General features: G+C 32.2%; 1 non-coding gene across 1 annotated transcript; it reads right to left on the bottom strand.

Moving 5' to 3' along the window:
• Positions 1-4,935: 4,935 nt before the first annotated feature.
• LOC149526592 (small nucleolar RNA R71) lies at positions 4,936-5,042 on the bottom strand. Its single transcript, XR_016351879.1, has one exon. It is a non-coding gene; the product is annotated as a small nucleolar RNA R71 (small nucleolar RNA).
• Between the last annotated feature and the right edge of the window lie 3,360 nt (positions 5,043-8,402).

Raw genomic sequence — 8,402 nt, 5'->3', positions numbered from 1 at the left:
CCATCTAAAAAGCAATAAAAATCCTTACCTATTAATCTATCAAGCATTTGATCAATAAAAGGTATTAGAAAGTGATCTTTTCTAGTGGCTTTGTTCAATTTTCTATAGTCCATACATACTCTCCATCCAATCATAGTTTTAGTGGGAATGAGCTCATTATTTGCATTAGAAACTACAATCATACCTTTTTTCTTAAGGACACATTGGATTGAACTTACCCATGAACTATTAGAAATAAGATAGATAATATCTGCATCTAGCCACTTGTTAATTTCTTTCTTTACTACCTCTTTCATAATAGGATTTAGCCTTTGTTTATGGTCAATGGTTGCTTTGTGATTTTCTTCCAAAAGAATTTTGTGCATGCAAATTAATGGACTAATTTCTTTGATGTCTGTAATGGTCCACCCAATTGCTCTTTGGTAGTCTCTTAAAACTTGAAGTAGTTTATTTTCTTGTAGATTAGAAAGAGAAGAAGAAATAATTACTGGTAGTGTAGAAGAATTTGCCAATAAAGTGTACCTTAAATGATTAGGCAATGGTTTGAGCTTTAGTGAAAGAGGTTCTTCAATGGAAGGCTTAATTGGTGTAGTTGTAATTAATAATTCCAAAGCCTCAAATTAGGATTTTGGGAGACGTGATGGGGCATCAAGATAATTAGTGCATTCAAGAATGTTTTCATCAATAATATCTCATGAAAAATTTAAAAAAGTTTCCAGTGGATCATGATGATTCTTTATAAACACATTGTTGGTTAAGTCATCCACCACATTAATTGAGAAACATTCATCATGTTTATCAAAAAATTTTAAAGCTCTAAAAATACTAAATGTTACCTGTTGATCTTCAACCCTTAAAGTAAGCTCACCTTTTTCCACATCAATTAGAGCTTGAACAGTTCTCAAGAATAGTGTCCCAAGAATGATTAGTATTTCATGATTTTCTTCCATAACAAGAATAATAAAATCTACTGGAAAAATAAACTTACCATAAGGATAGGTGATGGATCAATTAGGAAGTTGTAAAGTCACAAAAGTTGGCTTAATCTCTTCCAAACTCAATTTTTTGTAAATGGATAATGGCATCAAATTTATACTTACACCTAAATCACTTAAAGCTTTAGCAAAACAAAGAGCACCAATAGTACAAGGAATAGTAAACTACTTGGATCTTTAAGCTTTCGTGGAAGCTTATTTTGAATGATGGCACGACACTTTTCAGTAAATGTAATAGTTTCAAAGTAACCTAATTCCTTTTTTGAGACAGGATATCTTTAAAAAATTTAACATATCTTGGGATTTGTTCCGAAGTTTCAGCAAAAAGAATATTAATATGTAATGTTTTAAACACATCAATAAATATTTGGAATTATTTTTCAACTTTTTCTTTTTGAAATCTTTAAGGAAAAGGTGGTGGAAGTGTGGGAGTAGATTTTAATTATGATCTTTCTTCTTTTGAAATTTTAGTAGATTGTTCAACCATAATTTTTTTTTCAGCATCTTTTTCAATTTCTTTCTTATTAGATTGAATTGAAGTTTTAGAATTGAAAGCTTTATTACTTACCTTTTGACTTTTATGTATATTGATTGCCTTACAATGTTCTTTACCTTCTTTTCTTGGATTGGGCTTAGTATCACTTGGCAAGATACCATGAGGTCTGTTATTTAGAGCATTAGCAAGTTGGCCCACTTGTGTCTTAAGATTTCTTATTGATTGTTTGACTTTGAATGAATACATCAATCTTTGTCTTGTATTGCATGAATATCTCTTCCATTGAAGGCTTTTTCTTTAGCATGGGGGCTCTAGATAGAAATCCAAGAGAAAAGTTTAACTTAGATGCTAATGAAGACCCTTGGTTGTTACCCCATGAGAAATTAAGATGATTCCTCCACTAGGATTATACGTGTTGGAATAGAGATAATTCTATTGCCTATTTCCAACAAATTGATAATATTTAAAATAGATGGGACAATTGTCATTGGAGTGTCCTTCTCCATAAAATTCATGTCACCAAGGGATTCTAAACAACATTAACACTGTGTTTATCTATTCTTTTTTGTGAGAGAAGCCAATTGTATAGATAAAGTATTCATCACATTTGATTCATGAACTCCAGCAATTTTTCTTGTACCTAATTTTTCAAATGGCTATTGATAGTTATTGGAAGCCATCTCTTTAAGCAAATCATATGACTCATCAATGGATTTACTCATGAAGGCAGCTCTAGCTACAACATCAATGGTAGTATTAAAAGGTCCCAGCAAAGCATTATAAAAAGTCTGAACTTGCAACCACTTAGGTAATCCATGGTGAGGACACCTTCTTATCAAATCTTTATATCTTTCCCAAGTCTCATATAGTGATTCAAAATCAAATTGCATGAAAGGAATGATATCATTTCGTATCTTTGTTGTCTTGGCAGGTGGGAAGAATTTTGCTAAGAATTTATGAGCTAAATCATCTCAAGTATTAATGGAACCAGTGGGAAGCGAATTTAACCAACTCTTTGCTTTTTCTCTTAATGAAAAAGTGAAAAGCCTCAGTCTTATGGCATTTTCAGTAACACCATTAGCCTTGAATGTATTGTAGATTTCTCAAAAATTTACAATATGACCATTTAAATCATCATTAGGAAAACCCTCAAACTAAATAGAAGTCTGAATCATCTGAATGATTGATGGCTTAATTTCAAAATTGTTGGTTTGAGTAGGAGGTCTTCAAATAATAGAGTGAAGACTTTGTACTTGTGAGACAGCATAATCCCTTAAAGACTTGGTCTCTTCCTTTTGTTAATCAGCCATTGTTTTACTTGAAGTAGAACTATTTAATTTTTCCTTCGAAGTATTTGAAAAGTCTCTTTGATTTTTGGATAAAGAGAAACAATTTCCAAATTTAGGGTTATTCGCATACAAAGGCTAAAAGTACCTAAAAATTAAACAAAAGAAAAGTCTGCATTAAAATTATGAATGGTTGGTATTAATATTAACAAGAAAGAACTAAAAATTAACTCCCTGGCAATAATGCAAAAAACTTGTTGTTCAATGTTCTACTCATGCAAGTATACGTATTGTAAAGATAATATAATGATGAGTAAAGTGTCATTCCCACAAGGAATTGAATTAATTCTTATTATTAATTATTAAAATTACACACCTTAATTTTATCCAAACACTAAAATTAAAAAGCAAAATAAAATCAAACTTACAAATTAAAACTAATCTAAATTTACTTAACAAAATTACTTTTTTAGATTTGATTGACTTTTAGACTTAAGACTATTATGTCCTTCAATGGTTCATTTGATTATTATCTCTTTATTTTAACTTAGTTTAATGGATTAGGTTGCGAACTTAGAGTCCTAAATTATTTACAAGTCTCTGTCGAGTTTCTCATAAAAGTATCTCTCTCAATTAATTTACTATATGTCTATGCAAACTAAATTAAAGACAAATTCACTAAGTTCGTGCTCTAATTTAGGCTACTTATGGCTTATAGGTATATGTTTACCCTATATACAAATCATCCACCTAATCAACTAAGTGTATTCAATAATACGTTATTTTATTTAAGTTTTAACCTGGGTTTCAAATTCAATCTAATTGGTGATCAAGCAATTAGAAGTATTAAGTATTGAATAAAATAAACAACTTAAATCCATCGAACATAAGCAAAAGGGAGATAAATAAATTAGACTTGGTATTTAGCTCAATCATAATCTTAGATAAATCAATTAGTTCCCTATCAAGTCATACATCATCATCAAATTAGGTTTAAACATTAAAATCAAACTAAAAAGAAAAAAGAATAACAAAAATATGATAGAACCTAAGAATTATAATCTTGATCTTCCAAATCTTCTTGAATCCTTGAAATTCTTCATAACTTCAATAACTTTGCATCTTGATTCTCAACTGCCAATCTGGTTTTTCGTTCTCTCCTTAGAAGTCCTTTGAAAGGTTGTTTTTATAGGGCTTTGAAGTTATGCCAAGTTAGGTGAGGAAAGAAGTCAATTCCAGTAACGATTTCCTCATCAAACTATGTGAGATGTGGCCTACCTCCACCTAAACCACAGCCTCGACCAATTAATTAGCATAAATCATAATTACTTTAGGACTACTGCATTGCTTTAACTCGACAAGCTTTTTATCCAACTTCCAAGCCGAACTAGGTAAAGTAGTAAAGATGAAAGTTGTAGCTTGTTCTCTTAGTTTCAAATGGTTTAAGAATAATCTCATTTCAAGTTTTGTAGAGAGAGTTATGATTGAAATACCAGAATATATGCAGTGAAAGTCTGCACTTCAAAATTGTTTTCCTTCTTCCATTAAAATTCTTCCTTCAGTAAACACCTACAAAAGCACGAACAAATCAACGACAACCTATTTTAATCACATTAACACCAAATTAATCATAAAATTATTTAAGATTAGATTGACTCACTAAATTGATTAATTTAAAATAATTTAAATAAAAGCTACTAATTTCTTTGCATTACAGTAAGAAATAATCTAAATTACTATCAAAATTAAGCCCAAATAACTTTATATCATAGAGTTATCAGTAGTGGACAATAGGTCCTTGAGAGATTGTGCAATCCTGTTGGTTCAAGGTCTTCATTCAAGTATTCAGAGGCTGGCAATTCAAGCTAACAACTTTGAGATCAAGTCGACTATTATCCAAATGATACAAACATTAGTCCAATTTGGAGGCCTTTCAAATGATGACCCCAATGCTCATATTGCTAACTTTTTAGAGATTTGTAATACCTTCAAGCATAATGGGGTCACCGATGACACCATTTTGTTGAGGTTGTTTTCAGTCTTAATACAGGACAAGGTAAAAGTTTGCTTAAAATCTCCTCCCACCAACTCCATCACTACTTGGGATGACCTTGCATCAAAATTTCTAGACAAGTTCCCCCTTCTTGCAAATATTGCAAATATGAGGAATGATATTTCTTTTGTCATGCAGTTGTATTTTAAATCTTTATACAAAGCCTGAGAGAGGTATAAAGACTTACTCCGAAGATGCCCACACCATGGTTTTCCCAAGTGGTTGCAGGTACAAACATTCTATAATGGGTTGTGGAATCCAATTCAGACTACCATTAATGTCGCAACTGACGATGTTCTAATGGTTAAGTCAATTGATGATGCTTATGATCTATTAGAAGCGATGGCCTCTAACAACTATTAGTGGCATTTTGAGAAGGCCTTGCTAAGGAGGGTAGTGAGTGTTTATGAGCTAGATGCCATTAATGCTTTGATTGCTTAAGTAGCCACCCTTACTAAGAAAATTGATTTTTTTGGAGTCTATTTAGTGGAGAGTCCTTTTATTTATAGTGATTATTGTGGTGAGGGGCATTCAAGTGACCAGTGTCATTTGAGTATGGAGTTAGTACAATTTGTGGGGAACAGTTAGTAAAATAATCCATACTCAAACACATATAATCTTGGGTTGGAACAACAATCAAGGCCCTTCATCAGCTTTGAGACCAAATTTTCCTCGGATTTTCCATAGCAACATAGACCCTTAGTGCAAGAAAAGAAGTCATCCATGGAAGAATTGCTCATGTAATATATGGCTAAGATAGATGCCCTTATTCATAGTCAAGTAGCTTCATTAGAAAATCTTGAGACTCAAGTAGGGTAAATAGCCAATGTTGTCAACAATAGGCCTCAAAGGACTTTATCGAGTAATACTGAACCTAATCCTAGAAGGGAAAGCAAGGAACCTTATATGGCAGTATTCCTTCATAGTGGGAAAGAGGTTAACAACAGCAATGAAAAAGAAAAGCTATGAGAGAAGCCAATTAAGAATGAATTAGAAGTTGGGAAGTTAAACAAGCAAGTGTAAGATAAGGATGCATTGGTAACATACCCTTCTCCTCCATTTGTTCAGCACTTCTAAAGCAAAAGTTGGTTGCTCAATTTCAAAAATTTCTAAAGGTATTCGTGAAGCTTCACACCAACATCCCTTTAGTTGAAGCTTTGGAACAGATGCCTTCATATGTTAAGTTTTTGAAAGATATTTTGACAAAGAAAAAGAAGCTAGGTGAGTATGAGACAGTGGCACTCATTGAAGAGTGTAGTGATATTATTTAGAGCAAGGTCCCACCAAAGCTAAAAGATACAGAGAGTTTTTTTATACCTTGTGCTATTGGCGGTTCTAAATTTTCTAAAGCTTTTTGTGATTTGGGTGCCAGTGTGTCACTAATGCCTTTATCTATTACTAGAAAACTTGGATGTAAAGACATTCAACCTACTACAGTTACCTTGCAATTAGTAAATACAATAATTTTTCACCTTGTTCGAATCATAGAGGATGTGTTGGTTAAAGTGGGGCATTTCTACATCCTGATTAACTTTGTTGTGCTTGAGATGAAAGAAGAAGTGGAAATTCCTTTGATCTTGGGATGACCTTTCTTAGTAATTGCAAGTGCACTCACTGATGTGAAGGAAGGCAAGATAACATTCAGAGTTGGAAAACCAGTAGTTGAGGTCAATATTTTCAATGCAATTAAGCATCCTACCTCTTTAGTTAGTTGCTTTAGAATGAATGTGGTTGAAAAGAGCAAGGGTAAGCCTATTTCTCCACCCATAAGTAATCAAGCACAAACCTTTGGGTTAAAGCTACCACCTCTATATATCAAAACTGAGTAGTCCCTTGAGAAGCATCGTTCACCACCTCCTAGTTGTCTCAATTTTCTTGTTGGACAGCAAGTGTCACTAAATTTTTCTAGCTTCAAACTTTTTCACGGAAAAGTAAGGCAAGATGGTTGGGTCCTTTTAAAGTGATTAAGATCTATCTATGTGGGATAACACAGATAGAGAGTGAGACCACTAGAGTATTTATGGTTAATGGAATAAGCCTTAAGCCATATGTTGTAGATGAAGAAATGTAGAATGGGGTGCCATAGTCAAGCTAGTGACTATCAAAAAGCACTTTTCTGAAGGCAACCCAAGTTTTTAAAACTCTTACTCTTTTTATTTGAAGTTATTTTTTTTAGATTTTCCAATTAATGTGTTTTTGTTCTTTTTCTTGTTTAGATTTTCATCATTGTAACGAATCTTCCCAGCTACTTTAGATATAATGAGGATGAAGAGGAAGATTAGAGGATCTTCACAAACCGGGGTAGTATTCTTGACTTTTTTTCTTTGCTTTTTAACATTGAGGACAATGTTAATTCTAAGTTTGGGGGGAACTTTTTAGTTTTTAAGCTTTATTTTCTCTATGTTTTTAGACTTTAAGTTTAGATAAGTTGTTCATAATTTAATTTTTTTGCATATTTTAAGATTCTAAACTAGAGTTACTTGCACCAATTTATGTGATTCACTTATCCAACAATGAAAAATCAGTTATCTTGTTATCTTATGCTTTTAATAAGCGTGAATATTGTTTAAGTATTATGTTGAACTTTGTTGTTAAGCATCATTGTAGAATGAGAATTTCCATCAAATTGAGCACATGCATCATGCTTTGAATAATTGTGTATATTTAGAGAATATTTATCCAAGTGTAAATTTTTGAAGAAAGTCTTGAGTTTTAGAATTTGTTTTAATTTCTCTCGAGGCGAAATCCTAGACTACAGTTAGTTAGGGAGATGACTTATGCCATCTTTGGATCAATTGAGCTTTTCGAGCCTGCCAAAGACAATTATATCCTTAGTCACCCTTTTTTGAGCCAAATTTTTCCTTGCATTCATTAAACATTTAGTAAAAAGCCTTAATGTATAAATAAAATTCCCACTTTAGCACCCATCACTCCTAAGCACATAGATTATTTTTAGGAGATATGTTAAGCTTAGTAATGGTGAAAAAGGTAGAGAAGCGAAGTTGGACTCAAAATTCAAATAGTTGTAGAGAACTAACCCTACTACCTATCATAAAATGGCATAAGTTTGGGAGTATTAAATTTTGATGAAAGAAAAAGAAAGAAAAGAAGAAAAAATAATGAAAAATCCAAAAATAGAATAAAGTGTTTGATGAATAAAAAGAACGGATAAATTGAAGAAAAAGGGTGTGATTAGAAAAAGTGAAAAGTAAAGCTCACTAGAGATCCCAGAATAATCATGTGCTTAGGGTGATTTAAGCTACATTTTATCTTCTATCAGAACTTGACCCTAGCCACTCATTACAAGTTAAATAAAGTCCTACGAATCCTTCATTAAGTGTTAGTCTACATTAGTGGAGAGAGAAATAAAGAGCAAACATATGAAACCCTTGACTAATTTGAACTTTTACATGAGCTTTAACATATCTAAATGACGTAATTTTCATTGCAAGAAGCTATACACACATACACAAAATTCCATTTGAAGAATGAGCTTACAACCTATTGAAATGTGAACTTCAATAATATCTGTGCTTTACTTTAAGTTTAGGAAACAAGATAACTTACGAGGG

Source organism: Theobroma umbraticum, unplaced genomic scaffold (genome assembly GCF_002168275.2).
Source record: "Theobroma umbraticum cultivar Fairchild unplaced genomic scaffold, ASM216827v3 scaffold_12.1, whole genome shotgun sequence".
NCBI classification, from domain to species: Eukaryota; Viridiplantae; Streptophyta; class Magnoliopsida; order Malvales; family Malvaceae; genus Theobroma; species Theobroma umbraticum.
The sequence above is the reverse complement of the archived record's forward strand: the minus strand, read 5'-3'. Positions and strand labels throughout refer to the sequence as shown.